Source organism: Micrasema longulum, unplaced genomic scaffold (assembly GCF_059751315.1).
Source record: "Micrasema longulum isolate JH-2025_06_02 unplaced genomic scaffold, ASM5975131v1 h1tg001775l, whole genome shotgun sequence".
Classification (NCBI taxonomy): Eukaryota; Metazoa; Arthropoda; class Insecta; order Trichoptera; family Brachycentridae; genus Micrasema; species Micrasema longulum.
This window is the reverse complement of record NW_028278950.1, coordinates 196919-215434: the sequence shown is the minus strand read 5'-3', so window position 1 is coordinate 215434 and position 18516 is coordinate 196919. Positions and strand designations below refer to the sequence as shown.

Below are 18516 nucleotides of genomic sequence, written 5' to 3'. Positions count from 1 at the left end.
ATTCTTACAATTTACCCGAGTATTTCAATTTTGGTAGCCATTTTTGACGAGTTATAAATAACTCACCATTACAAAATGCAAATCAAGTTGGGGTAGGGTGGCGTTTGAATCTTGGACCTCTGGAAACACTGTCCACGGGACCACAACCTGATTAAAAAAATTTTTTTTTTTTATAATTGGCATAAATGATATTTGCAAGGCCCATGACTCCTTATAGTTTGCATTTTTTTGCATTTTTTTGTTCTACTTGAGAAGAAGGAGTATAATTTTGATTAAAAATCTTTACTTCACATAATTAAACTGAAGAATGAAATTGTTTCACAGTTTTACTTATAATTGGAATAAAATTAAGTTTAATAACCAACAGTTGGATACGAAGATCTGGGCTCCAATTACAAAGTTAAAATTTATCGTCAAATTAATGTACAATGTAAAATTACGTTTTCTGTATAAAAATCAGAATATGCATACAATATTTTCTTCGAAACATGTACAATGGTAGGTTACCGACGAAGAAACTTTAAATGTTTATGCAAATATACTCATTTTCGTACACAAATAACGGTTTTTATTTATAGACAGTCGAAGATGACTCTGTTAACTTCTTATTGTAATCGGAGCTCTGGAGCGGCACCCAGTCTAGTTCTGAACTTGTTTTTAGTGTAAGCGTAAGCTGAATAGCCAGTCTTACATTGGTATGTCGATGCAAACGAAAGCAGAATCATGATAGTCTTCTCAACGACTGCAGGGTTAATCCAATCTAATAGTCGTTCAAGTTTGAATCAGCTGATTCAAGTTTTAGAAAGGATGAATTCTTATACTTGTATGCAGATACAATACTTAAGGTGAGGAAAGTACATTCTATTGTCTTCACCTTTGGGTTATTATCTGCACATGAGACTGGAATGTACTTTCCTCACCTTAAGTTTTGTCTCTGCATACGGGTATTAATATCGATTAAATTCTCATACCCTCGACCGCCTTTTTTTACGAAAATACGCCCTAATTTTTGGGCCTTCCACAAAACCCCAGGTATCCGTGAAATACCTTTTACGAACTGCTGATGTATTATGTCCAAAATATGTTAAAAAGGCTTTTGTTGATTCAAACATTAAATTCATTTTTCTCAGTACAATCAATAATGCATTTCGAGAGTTTTGTCGGTATATCAACGATACGATCAATTAAAATGACTCAAAGTAGGTTATTCTTTCAAAAATAGTATTGCAATTTATACAACAAATGATTCTTAAAAAAATATCCAATTTGAGCAAATGTAAATCGTTTTCTTGTGTGAATTTCACATACATTTTGGCTTAATTCAAGTGCTGCCATTTAAAATTTTGATTGCGAAGTTTCATTTAAAACTTCGTGCTAAACGTTTTTGCTGCTTATTATGCTGTGATAAAAACTAGAGATGAAAGTCTTTGAATGAATTTAATAATCGAATGATTTGTAATTTAATGAATGACATAATATAATAAATCAATTGAAATCATTTGCATAGATAATAGTGATGGTCGTTTCGGTTATTATATTATATAGACCTGTAGGTAGGACAGATATTTTTCAGATGATCTCCAAAAATTCATGTTACTCTATTTGTAGTAATCGATCATAGTTAGGTACTAATTATTTTTTTTCAATAGCTAATTCATTCAATTCAGTCGTTTATTCATTAAGTACAATGGGATGGCGATGATTTTGGTTAAAAACAAACATCCATATAGGTAGATAGAGTGTCACCGGAAAACGTCTAAATTTTATAACAAGGTTTTGTTTTTGAAACTATTTTTGTATGGATAAATTGTTTATTGGTTAAGGTATAACTAGATGTTCAAATTGTATTTTTACAACTATCTAAATAAATACATTACATTACATTTAGAACAATTACCAATATATTTTTGCAAATGTAGAGGAAGCCAGATCTGTATTAAAATACATAGTGATATAGCGTTCTACCGTATCCGCCTTCCTTTACGGGGAAACGGCGTGAAGTTTTGTTTGTTTGTGTTTAACAAATTCGTTCGATTAAATTACATTCGAATAATTTTAGTAATCGAATGCACTTTTTTTTTCATTCGATGGAATCACCTCTAGTAAAAACGTTTCGGTTTTCTAACGACCGACGCCCATATCAAATGACACTACTTGAAAATATACAATACACAGTTTGAATAAACGGGAGAATACTGAGCAGATGTGGTCATAAAAGAAAATTACATTATCGTGTAATTTTAAAAATATTTTAGATGCTATTCGACCTAGATAGAAATGAGAAAATTAGACGGAACTTTGGAAGATCTAAGGACAATGAATAATTTTGTTTTAAACTCCTTGAAATTGTATGTAAAGTGGCCACTTAAACCTGCCAATGGCGAGTTATATTAACTGTCAAATATACGAATATACAGAGTAATATACATAATACTATAAACAGAATACATACACGGGTACTGAATATGCCTCATATTCTGATATATATAATGTATCGCTACTTAACTCGTCCGGGCCTGAGCGGTATCAAGGGTCCCCCAGGAACAGATTCTTTTTAATAACTTTATTGTCAATCATCACACTAAAATATTTTTCTACCGAATTCTTCGTATGATAATTCACATTTTTTCTTTGCTTTCCCTCCATGCAAATATCAAACATTACTAGTTAATATTAAATCAAAACTTTAAAGTTTAATAATCTTTGATAAATTGGTCAGTTTGCACGTTTTCTTCTTAATATTTGTTTGCCTATTTCCAGCGTAACCACAAAAATCCGGATTTCATGCATTAGATTTGACATGCATTCGTCTTCCCAACTCTCCAATGTCGCATTGCCTGACTTTGGATCAGTATTATTTAACGTGTAGTAGAAAGGGAAGCGCGATTTCATGTACCATTCTCATGCAACTGTATTTAATGAAAAAATGTATAAATTTCGCAGAATACTCGAAATATTAATTTTATAAACACTGTGACGAATAGATTTAAGTACTTTGTCACATTTTTTTTTGTTTCTTGCGTGGGCAATACTTTTTGAAGTAGACGTCTAGCGCCGTGCGCGTCACTTCTAGAACAAAGCAAAATGGCGGAGGAGTGACAAGACGTATTTCGGTCGTGTGAACGAGACGCGGAAGCACGCAGGAAAGCCAACGTTCGGGCAGGACTGTCGGATCCGCTCGCGACATATGAAATTAAATAAATAAATGAACCTTTCAAATGCCTAGACCACCATACATTCCCTTTTCTTATATGTTCCCCATCTCTGTTGTAATACTTTTATCGTAATAACTCCCTAAAGCCGAAGCTTTGAACTCTGAGCTTTGAACGCGCGGCCCCCTTAAGTTAAAAAAAAGAATTCAATCATTGCTGAGTTTTTGTGAAAATGATAAAACGCTATATGAAAATAACAAAGCATTTTCTGAATTATAAAGTGCTCTCAAGCAACACCATTTGTTGTTACGTTGTGATACTCAGAATTATGTGAACAAGGGTTTAATTGGTGCCGCTTATTCAAGCCATTGTCTTAGAACGCACAACAGTGTTAATGGGTAAAGGACTCTAAAATGTCTCATTAACGCGATTAATCATCATAATTGCTCCTTTCTCTAAACATACGTTTTATAAACATTTCCAAGTAATTCACCTATTTCAGTGTCTCTAAAGATCCCCTATAATACATTGTAATAAAATGAACTTTCTTTTTAGGAAATAATATTATACATTTGTCAGAAGCCATTTGGAATACGCCTCTCAGATATGGAATCCCCAGTATGCCATATATATAAGTAGAATAGAAAATATTCAAAACAAATTTATAAAGTACCTTAAATACAAAACCGGTATTTCTTATGTATCTACTCTCACTGCCTCCACCTTCCATGGAATCATTTCTCTACAATACCGCAGAGTGTGTGCGGACCAACTACTGCTTTACAAAATTGTGACAGGAATGGTTGACTGTACAGAGCTGCTTGGTTTAATAACAATACATGTGCCAGCCAGGATTTGTAGACGGTACCACCTGTTTCATGTACCAATAAGTAAAACATCGTATGTTAAAAATGCTTTTTTTCGTAGGACTTTTTCAATGTACAATACAAAATTTAAAAATATAGATTTTACAAACATCACTCTGTCAGATTTAAAATTTACACTAAAAATGTATTATATAACTTAGTAGACATTATAATAATTAATATGTACATCTCCTCCCCCCCCTCCTTATCCTCTCTTCAGGCATTTTTGTCCTTATCCCGCCCAATTTACAGTAACTTAATGTTCTTAAAATTAATATTTAAAAAATCTTTGATTATTGAGTACTTGAAAATAACATTTTTATATGTATAAATTGTATGTATTTATTTGATATGTAATATATATTTTCTTTACTAACTTTGTATACTATGTGGAAATCTGTTATTAGTTCTGAGTTTATACACTATATCTGTTTGTTTACTAAAAATATGTATGTAGAACTGTTGATTTCCCTAATAAAATAAAATAAAATAAAATAAAAATGCTGTCGGACTTTTCTTCATACAAATGTATTCCCGTATTTTTCTCGGGTTATGGCACTAGAGTGGTGTTTTTTTTAAGACTATGGATATTTATTATTAATATGTCTCAATTGTTTTTTTTTTTGATAAATAGTTTCTTATGGAAACTAGGACCATCCAAAAACACTTAAAAGCCTTTATTTACCAACCGACTTAGGACGGACTTTTTATACTATGTTGTAATATGTTCATCATAATGTATTTTCACTCTACAAACGTTTGGAGGAACTCCAAATTTGATTTAACCTGGTCCGAGAAGAAGTCAAATTGAAAACTATTTTCAGGCGTTGCCTAGTAGGTTAAATAATTAAATTAGATAATTTTTCCTTTAATCAATGAAGGTTTTGAGTTTTTAAACAGATATAAAAGTTATGAATGTTCAAATATGGATCAAATGGTGAATGTAACACACTGTGTAAAGTGGTCACTTAAATCAGCAAATGACAATTCACAAGACCTATAAATGCTAATACTCGCTTATTCAATTCTCTAAAATGTTCTGCATCTCTGCTGTAAAGTGTCGATTAAAGCAATGACTGATGTAAATAAGAGAATAAAATTGTTGAAAACTGGTAAAAAAGTAAATTAATCGAATCAAAATAATGTATCAACATGTAAAACATATATTTTCCCAATGGTCAAAATTCAGATAAATATATATATACCCAATGGTCAAAATTCAGATAAATATATAAGTAAAAGATCCGTAAGTGCTAACATTAACCAATTACTATACCAAACTCCTCAATCCATTCGCAATCAATAGAAAGTGTATAAATAAATTTTTAAAGTATAAAAATTTAAAACAAAATCACCAAGGGGTTATTTCCATTATAATCAATTCAACAGTATTTTGAAAATTATTTTAATACGGGCAGAATGGTGAATGTTACAAAGTGTGTAAAGTGGCCACTTGAACCAGCCAATGACAAGTCATAAGCTCTATAGATACCTAGACTTCTATATTACCTTCTCTTAAATGTTCTCCATCTCGGTTTAAAATTGTTAATATTAACAGCTCCCCAGGGAGTTGAATCCAGTTCATGTCTAAAAAATTTGGAAAAGCACAAAATATTGTTGATTAATCCACCTGGTCCACGAAGAAGTATAGAAATTGTAAAAAATAAATTGTAAAAAAATAAATAAATGCAGGCGTTGCCTTGTATGTAAGTGAAATAATTCAATTACACGAATCTCACCCGCATAAATAAAGGTTTCAGCTCTTTAATTCACAAACATCAATAGATGAAAGAATTAAAGGGATATGGATGTTCAAATACGAGCAGAATGGTGAATGTTACAAATTGTGTTAAGTAGCCACTTAAACTAGCCGGATACAGGTCATAAGCTCTGTAGATGTCTAGACTTCCATATTACCTTCTCTAAAATTTTCTTCATCTCTGTTGAAATATATAAGTATGATCAATTCCTTTGTTCACTAAATTTATTGAATCTGAGTGACGAGATAACTATTTGATCTGATCAATTTATACAAAATCTTAAATAATATTTTGGACTGTCCCCTGTTGTTACAAATGATAAATCTTTACGCTCCAATCAGAAAAACGAGAAAGCATTTACTATTTGATTGTTATAACAGCCGGACACTGTCTGGATTCAATACTCCTACACATCGAATGCAAAACCTCGGTAATGAATTTGCAGACATACCGATATCTAGAATACGTCACTTCCTAAGTATATAGACAGAATAATTGCAACATTTCTGGCTAATGCATAATACCTTGTTTTATTTCTAAATATTCTAACTAGAGGACGCTCCGTAGATACCAATATTGTCTACGCCCCAGAATAACATCTGAACTGATTGTATGTGCCTGTGTTCTTGACATTCTCACCGCGATTGTGAATAAGTTATTTGTGTGACCAATACTCATTAAATAAACTATGTCGTGTAATCACTCATATAAATCAAGAATCCACGTCAAGTGCCCCCCTTCCTGACCACAGGATTTGATCTGATCTTGACTGCAGCGAGAGAAGTTCCAAACAATAAGGTGCTAGAACCCCAGTACAAGGTAGGTAATTGCATTTATTGTATTAGGGTTCGGTGGCAAAGTAAATATGGATATCGCATTCCGCGAACCAGACTATTTCGAGCGTTCATCTGCCAACAGACAAGTGGTGCGATCACATATTTACTTTATGTATTGGTTCAACAGACTAATTGAGTTGCACATAGGAAATAGGTACTACTGACATTACAAAAATAACCAAAGAACCAAAAATTCAATCCGTTTATAAACTTTATTTCTACTAACATATAAAACATTCATAATGTGCCTACGTGTACATCATTATATGTATGTTAGATTTATAAACTTAACATGTATCTCATATTTTATTAATTTTTTAATGATGTTTCACTGTTATATCACGAATTTTTTATTTTTTCTATTAATTGTGCTTTACCTTTATTACGTTTTACCTTAAAATATATTATTGAGTATGCTTTCTCTTTACTTTGTTGTACTTTATCTTTCAACTGTGTTATACAATCGGCTACAGCTGTGAATAAATAAATAAGTAACTATTATTATAGAGGTATTGTAACTTTAAGTTTAGGTGTTGTACATTTTTTCAGTAAAAAATTAAAGCCACCACTTTACAACCCGATAAATACGACATCTAAAAAGGTGTTACCTTCTCTCGTAAACTCGGACTTTTATTCCAACTATGAAGAATTTTATTCCCTTTATCAAAGCGGCTTAAAAAACGATAAAATGCCATTTGTGGCAAAAACGAAAAGAAAAAAGTCAATGTGTTTTATTTATTTCATCGATAATATTTTTGAAAAGGTTCGCGTCAAACATGAGAAAGGTCGTAGAAAAACATATAATCTAGTTGTTAAGTCTGTCTGAATAGAACCAGACTTTTTGACTATTTTCAGGAAAAATCCTGAAAAGAGAAAACGAATGGAGATGAATCCGCCTCGTAGAGTAGTAGTTAGCCCATTCGCCTACCGTTCTTGGATTCCTGGGTTCGATTTTTAGCAGGGTGGACATGAAATAAGAAACGTACAAGACGACGATAAAAAAAAACAAGAACAAATGCAGGACAGAAAAGAATTAACAAACTTGATTCAGAATAACAGATTTTTTTTTTCTCGTAATAATATCAAATGTAATTTTACACTTCTACTTTTCTTCGTTCATCTTCTAATACTTCTCGCCTTTTTTCTGATTTTCTTTTCTCACTATCTCTTTGTTTTGTCGGTATTTATTTTCTTTAAATTTTTATTAAGAACATTCTTTAAATTACTCAATATGTCATTTAAGGGATTACATATAATTAAATGGCAGGCCCTTTAATGTATTCTCTGTTCCTTTTTGTTTTTCTAAATATAAACTATAACCTGTGCACCTGTTTGTATTCGAAACAAAATAAAATTACACCCTATATATTATTTTATTTATTTTTGCACCACAACAGACCATGAGCCTCAATAACAGTGGTATATTATAGCACAAAACACCCAGGCCTGATAAAAACCACATTATTTTTTAGTGTTCTCATTGGAAATCGAACCCGGAACCATCCGTGCGTGATTCAAGCGTTTTGCTTTTTTTATTCGTCGCATTATGGTGATTTGATGTAACTTATCACTGCTGGTACATATTTGGACGTTCTTCAGTAGGTTCGGCTATTTGAAGTAATTTTTTTTTTTTAAATGACTCTAAGGGATCATTTTTTCGTAGATCTGTCACATGTTTGGGTGTATGAAATTAATACTCCTTTACAAATTTGAATATTATAATGATGATGGCAAGTAAGCGTTTTTTTACAGTGTTTTTTTGTTAGATTAAAACGTTGGTTTTTCTTTTTTTTTAAAAATATACCGCATTCAAAAATAACAGGTTTCATGCATTTCCCCGACGCCGACGGTACAAATTTTTACCACAGTTTTTTTTAATGTTTATATAGAGTTTAAAACAAAACCAAAAAAAAAACATAATTTTTTTCAAGCTATAAATAACATAATTCAAAAACAAAAAGTTCACAAACTCTACCAAATCTATGTTCAGGGGTCGAAAGGTTAACCACTGCACCACGGAGGCCACCAATATTATCAAATTTAAATTCCTTTAAACAGCGTAATTGAGAAAATAATTACTAAAACATTTCTTCCTTTATTATTGAACTTGAATTGACGTTAAAATTAATGTAATATGAAATATTATTGACATTTGTAATACCTTTTTTCTGAAGCTGTTGCTTATTTATTACTGGTGAATTCAAAGAATTATTTGCATGAAAATGGATTTCTTAAGAAGTTTATATCTGGTATCAAGTTGTGAGATGAGGTACTCTTTATGCTTAGCATAAATCCTAGGTACCTACTGACGTATTAACAAGATAATAACTTTCAAATCATCCTATCCATTACCAATATTGACTTTTGCGCTTTATAAATTCAAGGTAAATGAAGCCTTTCTCGCGTTTATGGCCATCACGATCATAAACGGTAATAAACCGCTATGTCCTCAAAAGTGAAATAAATTTTATTTTACTACCTATAAATCACTTAAGAATTCCATTAAATACTTGAGTTATAGAACCAACTCGTATCATACGATAAGTAATTTTATTTTTAAAAATGTTATTGTTTTGTATAAAATCTAGAAACTAGGTTAGCTCATGTACTTTGAGAAAAGCTTTCACTAAAATATTATAAATTAACGTTATATAAAAGATTAAAACAAAAAATGTAGTTTTTCCAGTGTTAATTGAAAGTTGATTTATTTTTTAATTTCCGTAGGAAATTTCGTTTAACAACAATATTTTGAGTTTGTCCAAATTTTCGCAGACAAGGACTGGATTCAACTCCCTGGGGAGCTGTTAACATTAACACATTACAACAGAGATGAAAAACACTTTAAAGAAGGCAATATAGAAGTCAAGGCATCCACAGGGCCCATGACCTGTAATTGGCTGGTTTAAGTGGCCACTCCACACACCGCGTAACATTCACCATTCCGCCCATATTTGAACATCCACATTACTTCAACTCTTTCATCTGTTGATGTTTGTGAAGTTAAAGTGGCCACTCCACACACCGCGTAACATTCACCATTCCGCCCATATTTGAACATCCATATTACTTCAACTCTTTCATCTGTTGATGTTTGTGAAGTTAAAGAGCTGAAACCTTTATTTATGCGGGTGAGATTCATCTAATTGAATTAATTAATGTTGATAAATCCACCTGGTCCATGAAGAAGTATAGAAATTGAAAAAATAAAAATTTCAGGCGTTGCCTAGTATGTAGGTGAAATAATTCAATTAGATGAATCTCACCCGCATAAATAAAGGTTTCAGCTCTTTAACTTCACAATCATCAACAGATGAAAGAGTTGAAGTAATATGGATGTTCAAAGATAGGCGGAATGGTGAATGTTACGCGGTGTGTGGAGTGGCCACTTTTTCTTTATTTATTTTTTTTATTTATTTTTCTTTTTTAAATTCTAAACAATTTTTTTTTTAAATTCCCGCCAAACTGCAAAAGCAGTTTTTTTGCAGGGATTCCTCTCTTTAAACATTTTTGTAACACAATATAATAAATGTTTACATAAAATATTTTTTAAAAAATCTTAAAAATATCAATAAAATAAAAGTTTAAAAAAAAATTAAATACAAGTAAATCAAGTCTTTTTTGAAAACGAAATATATAAAAAATAATAAACAAACACTTTTTTTGACACTGTTTTAAATTGTTTGGTTTCCCCATTTTTTATAATTTTTTTTTTTTTACAGACTAAACTTAGAATTTAAGAAAAAGATTTTGAAAACCAATTTTACTTTGTTTTTATTCATATCTCTATTCTTTATTTCGTCCGGGAGTCTCTTTACTATGCCACTTAAACCAGCCAATGACAGGTCATGGGCCCTGTGGATGCCTTGACTTCTATATTGCCTTCTTTAAAGTGTTCTTCATCTCTGATGTAATGTGTTAATTTCGTTTAACTTTAAAACGCCATTTTTTAATTTTTTTTTAGCCTTCCTATTGATCATAATATTTTTTTTAATTTGCATGAACCTTGTAGGTTTATAAACATAAAGTTTGGCAACTTTATTAGAGTTTTAACATTTGTAATACTACAGCATACCCTTAATAATTGAACACTTTCTTTTTACTTTCATACATTTAAGATTCTGTGTATTATATACATGTTTGCGTGTTGAAGTAATTGTATTTAATTCTGCAAATAGCATTGTGTCGCTTGAAAAATGAAACAAGTCGTAATGTTATCCAAAACCACGGTTTTTAAAAAAAGACCTAAAAAGTTGTGACTTCAGGAGCACTGACGATGATCCCTATAATTCCGAATAAGATTAATATTTGAAAAGAATGTACTCTTAAAGTATTCAAATATTTTTTTTATTATAACTCTCGACTCACGCTGATTTTATAAAATTTGCATTCAAAATTGTTTCAGCTACATATCAACATAAACCCTGATTTCTCTTGTACTCTTCAGAGGTTGAATCATTGATTAAAATGCTCACAAACAAAGTTTAGAAAGGTTATTTTGATCAAATTAATAATGTTTACCGTCGGGATTTTGAGGATAGCAACAAACTCCTCGGAATTATTAAAGAAGTAAGATCGTTAGTTTCTGATAAAAAAAATATTTACGGTACACAACGCAGGGGCAGCTTTCGTGCGCTAAAGCATTCAAAATTATTACTGCTCCGCGATATTGGGTATAATCTCAGGTTTAACTATGTAAATGCGCAATTGTAGGGTCGTTATAATAAATGAGGTTTTGGCATTTATTCCGCAAAACTTTATAAGACGAAGAAAATAATCTTTGGGTAAACATCGGAGAATATTATGTACATGGTGGTTTGAGTTTATAACCAACATTGAAGTCCGAGGACGATCGCCGCTGCCTCCTATGGTTAGCGTCTTGAAGGTTCAGTGGTGTGGATGTCTCAGGAAAGCCTGAACCCAAGATGGCTCTTCTTCACATTTGCGTGCTCCTGCGTCCTAGAAGGCGCCCGTGAAATTGACGTGAAAGGAGGCGAAAAAGCTGAAAGGCAATGGATCTCCTGAAGGTGCCTAACGATATCCGCACGTCTACATGGAGTGGATGTGGAAAATAAGAAGAGAAAAGTAATATAGAAATAAATCCACAAAAGATACTAATAAAAGGTACGAATAATCCTTTCAATGTGATCTGTAATAAATAACATTGAAATAAGCGGTGTTGATTGCATGATTACGGAATTAATCTTTTGGTGACTCGTATGAAAGGCGTCGGAATTAAATGGGTTTTCAAAATAATGTTTAAAGTATCTCAATTGATCATCACAATAGATCTTCATAAGTCGCAGTGATGTCAGGAGCTTGTATAGCACTGACTCTCACCTTTAAAAATAAGAATTATAAGAATAATCTCAATTGATATAATTAAATGTATTAATTCGTCATAAACCTATGGACCAAAGTTGGAGAGTCAAATTCAATTAAATTCAACTGAAGTAAGTGATCATTTGATGTTAACAAGAGCTTTAACAAAAAAACAGCTCCTATGAATACAGTGATGATGCAATCGTCAGTTAAAAATAATATATAGAAGAGTTTTTGAAGACCAATAGGAACTCCACCTTCTTGTACGTCTTTATAAACTAGACTTACAACAAGAAGTACTTTCTTATTGGAAATACTCCAAACACGATATACGGAAGTAAATGATAATAGGAAACGGAATTCCGTGATCTTTTTAAGTTCAATAGTATATTGGTGGGTGCCCATTGTCCATCAACAATACAATCTGAATGAGCTTTTTTGCGATCTCTTCTTAAAAAAGCAAGTTAATATAAAATATAAAGGCTACAACTGTTTTTTTTTTGCTATTAACAATCCTACCTTAATAAACCTAAGAAGGATAATACTTTTAGTGCCATTATCATGATTTTACAAAAGAGATTTTGCCTCAAAAAATTCAATCACCGTATTTCGACTGCGATTTAAATAAAATTATAACAGTTTCAGTCACTTACCATTTTAAATATCAAATAGAGGTTTATTAATTTGAGATCATGTAATTATACATTAAAAAAGTAGTTATTTTAAATGAACAAAAAATAATGCCACAACAGTTTTATGCTTCTCGGTAGCTTTTTCTGAAACTTATTAGGAAAAGAAATTTAAGTTTAGGCTTGAAAAATAGTCAAATTACTTATAATTCAATTGACGCAGCCGTTAATATGAACTCGTAATTTAAAAGCGTCTATGATCAGAATTGATGCAAACTTTGATGGAAAATGGAAAGGCTGTTTTATGCTTCTAAGGTACAGGTTTTAGATGAACTTACCGTGTAATGGTTTTCTGATACAGATTTTAGATGATCTAAAAGTATTATGCTTCACAGGTACCTACGGATTTTAGATGACATAAAAATCTACTTAGAATAAAGCACGTAAGTAAAGACTTGTATTTTTTAATCTGAAAAATTGTCTGGTGATTTATTCATTGTATTTATTTATTTAAAACTTCAAGTACAAAGAAAAATTACTTTTTCGGACTTATTGCTAAAAGCAATTTCTTTCAGCAAACAAAAGAGGAAGAGTTGGTCAAAATTTTGAACTAAAAAACCATAAATATATATTAAATGATACAAACATAAAAAAAACCTATTCAATTAAAAACAACAGCTTTTTTTTAAATTGGGAGATAAGGCTTGCACATATTAACTTTTAAATAAAAATACATTATCTAATACATATTAAAGGAATGTAGAATCAGATAATGAGTTTAGAAAGGAGAAAAAAAAAGAACCAAGGAATGAAAAAGAGATAAAAATATGTATTTAAAAAAAAACAGTTAAGTTCAGGTAGTTCTGGAGGATTAGGTAGGATTCTGAGGATATTTAATAAAGTTTCAGTCGTTTCTTGAAGGTGGCTCGAGAAGGTGCATTTTTCATATGAAGAGGTAGCCCATTCTAAAATATAGCAGCTTGGACAGAAAAGGAATAGCTAAGAATTATGTGCTATGCCGAGGAATAGAAAGTTCTCTCCTGAGAAGAGCGAAGCGAAAGACCATTATGAGAAAGGTAAATGAAACTCTCAGCAAGATGTTTTGGAGCGGGTTGGGTTGCGAAAAATATTATAAAGAAGTGAGAGAGATTGAAAGTTTATGCGCTGATAAAAACGAAGCAACTCAAGTTCGGAACGAAAGGGTGATACATGGTCATACTTTCTGAAATTAAGAATAAAGCGGATGCTTTGATTCTGCAAACACTTCAGATGATCTATGAGTTCCGTAATGGCGTCAAGATAGCAAATATTAGCATAGCACAGAGAAGACAATATAATAGATTGGGATGGTTTTTTCTTTTTATTAATTCTTTTTTTAAAAAGTTAAGTCTTGTAGTTTAAAATGTCCCAGAATGTGCTTCAATTCTTTTATGGAGAAAATTTTTATTAAAAATTGACGAAATTTCGTCGTTATCGTAGAACAACGACGGATGTGCGAAAAATGTGACATTGACTTTTTTAATATTTGATCTTGAATAGGTTTTATAAAGGCTGTATATTCCACTTTCAATAATATATGCAAATATATGTGTGTACATTCATATATAATTAAAGTATCCCAGGGAGTTTTTCAAGATTTATACAAACTTATATTTTGCATTACAACATTATATAGAAAGAACCCGGACGCAAAATAGTGATTTTAATTGTTGTTCAAACTGCAATATTTTATTCTTTGTGGACTTAAAATAGAAGCCCGAAACTGACCGTATTGCCTTCTTGTACACTTAAAGATGATTGAAACGACCTTACCTAACCCCGTATCACTGAACATTACGAAAAAACACACCACTTTGGCGTAAAATACTTCACGAAAATTGAGAAGATAAAAAGCTTAAAACCGATCACCTTACCTTCGTGTAACAAAAATGATCAAGAAATATTGCGATTGGTGTACCAATGCAGTGCCATATGCATCATTAGGTGCGGAAAGGTAATTTTTTTTTTATTTTATTTATTGGGGATATCAACAGTAATACATGTAATACAAATATAACAAATAACATATACAGAGAATAAAACCAATGACAGATATCCACAGAAATACATTAAATACACGTACAATACATACTAGTGTGTTTGTGTGAGTGTAAGTGAGTGAGAGGGTGGGTGTGTGGGTGTTATATTGGAAAGAGGGTGTCAGGTATCGAAAATATAAATATATATAAAATATTAAGAAATAGAGATAAAATTTTATAAAATAAAATAAAACTTTATTATTGAAACTAAGTATAAGACAAAAAAGAATGTTTTAAGACGCGCATTTTAAATGTTATTTTTTTACAATCAAATGGATCAATAAGGGGAAAGTTCAAATTATATTCACTAGCAAAACGTATAAGTGGAGAGTTCTGGGCATAGTTCGTACGAACTGCTGGCACATGAAATAGAGAGCTCGACGTGTGACGGGTGCGGTAGCCGGGGACATTTAATGATAACTCTGACCAAAGAGCCGGACTATCAAGGCGTCCACTGAGTATGTCATGAAGCACCCCCATGTCCAACAGTAGACGGCGATCTTCTAAAGTAAGCAAGTGGTGTTTTTTGCAGGAAGACATATAATTGAGATCGGTATACCTGCATCTCCAGTTAAGATGTCTAAGAAATGTCCATTGAATTTTCTCAAACTTTTCTTTATGTGTGACATATTGTGGAGACCAAACAGAAGAGGCATACTCGAGCAAACTGCGAACATGAGCAAAGTAGACCATTTTAATACACGCGATATCATTAAATACCTGACATGTACGAAGTACAAAACCAAGGTTTCTATGTGCACGGGTCAGTATGTCATCGAAGTGATTCTCAAATGTAAGTTTGCTATCAACAATAACACCCAGATCGCGTACGGTATCAACTATCTGAACAGGTTGGTTTGATAATATATAATGATATGGGATTGGATGTCGACCTCGCGAAAAAGAAATAAGCAAACACTTTGATACATTGACGTTAATACGATTTTTCAAATAGTATTCTGTCAAACGGTTTAGATCATCTGATGATACTTATGTATGATGATGATACTTATGTAAAATATTAATTACTAGTTATAATTACTTGTTTCACAATTAAAGTTGTTATCCAAATTATCCCAACGTTTTATGCAAAATATCACAACGTTAAATAATTCATTATTATTATTTTGTAACGTCATATTTTGTTTTTAATTATTATGGATTCAAAAAAAAAATTCTACCCATCAGATATTACACCATTTAGTTTTGTTTTAAGCTTATACTTTTACTTTTATTTTATTTTAATAATTGTTAATCGATTCAAATTTTTGCTTTTAAATATTATTGATAATTTATTTTAATTTTATTCCATTCATTATTATACTCGTCCAATTTTATTTTCTTTTCAATTACAATTGGTGTTTAAAATGTTTAACATTATTTTTTGTCAAATTCAACGTTTTATTTAAAACGGTTTAAAAAATATCATTACTTTTATTTTGATTCTCAGTTTTACGATAAATAATCATTAATATTTATATACGTTCTTATTTAACGTGAAAGTTTGTTTGCATCTTTTTTCTATTTACTAACAGTTCATATGGATAACGATTTTCGTTTTGTATTGTTATTTTTTTAAATCATTTCAGTTATTTTGAATATCTCATCGACAAATTTAGTATAATATCATATTAAATTTGTATGCAATACATTTCAACTCAACATATTTTTTTTACCTGAAGAACTACAATATGTTCAACCCATAGTAACTTAGATTTTGCATTTGAATAAGTAAATAAAAATAAATTGGTTACAGAGCTGAGAGATTGTTAAATTTATGTTAATCCATATGAAAACATATGTCTTACAAAAGAACACCGTCAATTTATAAGAGTCGACCTTTATAGAATTATAGTGGAGCTTTTTTAAAATATATTTTTTGAGTTATCGCTCTATGGAACTAAGTCATTGATGTGTTAATTATTTTTAAAAAACATCTTCAATTACAAGTTACCGACGAAGATACTTAACATTTTTATTTTCGTACATAAATATCGATTTTCCTTAATAAATCGTTTGTAATCGCGGCCCACCAATTGTTATTTTCTTAATCGTATTTATTCAAAGAATAATCGCTTATTTCTGTCGCTGAGAAATTTACAGTGATTTAATAGCATTTTACTCCAATTATTTTAGTGCTGAGGTGGTAATTGATTATATTTGTTTTGCATGGGTGACACGCGATGGAAGCACCCCTGTTGTTACCGACTCGAGCGAAGGGTTAATCAATCAAAACTACCCCAACAGCACTTTCTATCATATCAGTTTACCATGTGTACCGACAGGTACACAAATACCTAGCCCTCTTAAAACTCTTTGCGGGAAAACCTCAAACGTAGATTTGGAAAATACATTTGTTTAGTTGGGAATTTGATTCCTCGGTTGGAACTGTACAAATAACAGTTCTTAGGTCACCTGTTTATTAACTCTTGTGTGGCTGTGATGTCACACAAGTCGACATAGGACACAAGACTTGATATATCTCTCTAATTTTTTTGAGTGATGAATTCGTATTTTTTGTAATCTTCAAATAGACATTTTCACACCCGACTTGGAAAGTAAAATTTGTATAACTATGCTAAATGTTTATTCAAAAAATATTTATCTTTGCTACGCGAAGAATGAATGTCCGCTAATTCAGCAACACATCTATACATATACCTAACACAAGAGAGAGCACGAAGATATAAGTCATAACAGGAAAGACAGAGACGCTGTTCTGCGGCGGGTGTCGTCTAAAACAGATTTAGCCTTCAGTTGGTTAATGACAATGATAGGGGGCGCACGCGCGTAACATAATCGGCGTTTTTGTAATTTTTAATTTATTTGCTATAACGAGGCTAAATTATATGTTTATTCGCATAAGTTATGAAAAACGAATTATTAAACAGTATGTTTCCATGTTTTTCATTTTTTTCAAATGTCTGAACTTCAGAATATTCCGTCTTTTACTAGTGGTAACACGATGTTACATCACCGCACGCAAAGGGATTATTTACCACAGTCTTTTAAGAGTGAAAATCGTTAACGTTACTATCAATTTAAGATATGTGTCTAAATATTTAAAGACAAGTACTGAATTTACGAAGAGTTTTTCCGGGTTATTGAGCTGTTTGTCGTTTGATGCTGTCATTTGCTGTATGAAGTTCCGTATAGCTTTATAGAGTCTATTTTTTTTGCATTTTTTTAATCGTATATATCGCGAGCAGCTTTATTCCCTCGATTGAACGTAAGCAGAAAGAAGTGTCGAAAATGCTAACTTTCATCTACTTGACATTTCATTTTGGAGGCTTGTAATCAAGACATTGAGATAAAATGTAAAATAGAAGCAGCCCGAACAGGACTAAACAAAACAAAAAATCTTATTTGTTACGATAATATAAAACTTAAGCTGAAAAAACGATCAGTCAAATGTTAAATATGGTCTGTTTTACTGTACGGTGTAGAAGCGTGAACTCTTAAAGTTAACATTATAAACCACCTTGAAGAATTTGAAATGTGGATCCACCGTAGAATGTTAAGAATATCTTGGACTGATGTGATTACCAACTATGAAGTTTTAATATTACATAGAGGAAAAACTAATAGAGAACTATTCACAGCTGTTTAGCTCCGTAAGATTTCATATTTTGGCCATGTGTTGACAGATGATAAATATGCCATACTTCAGCTTGTCATGAAGAAGATTAAGGGACGTAGGGGAGTTGAAGGAAAACAGCTTTCCTGCTTCAAAACTTTCGTGCATGAACCAGGATTAGAACTGTAGAGGAGCTGTATTGCACTGCTCGGGATAAGGAAGCTTTCTCCTAAATGATCGCCACCGTCGGGGGGACCCGACATAACACGTATAGATGAAATCAAGTAAAATTACCCATG

General features: G+C 31.6%; 2 protein-coding genes across 2 annotated transcripts in view; one reads left to right on the top strand and one right to left on the bottom strand.

The window, feature by feature from the left end:
- The window catches only part of LOC148274036 (uncharacterized), a 296176-nt gene that overhangs the window by 268392 nt on the left and 9268 nt on the right, over positions 1-18516 (bottom strand). The gene's annotated exons all lie outside the window — the stretch shown is intronic.
- Positions 6409-18516, top strand: part of LOC148274035 (DCN1-like protein 4) — a 45106-nt gene continuing 32998 nt past the window's right edge. Inside the window, exon 1 of the mRNA XM_088237717.1 lies at positions 6409-6597. The gene's annotated coding sequence lies outside the window, so the exon portion shown is untranslated. The remainder of the gene's footprint in view (positions 6598-18516) is intronic.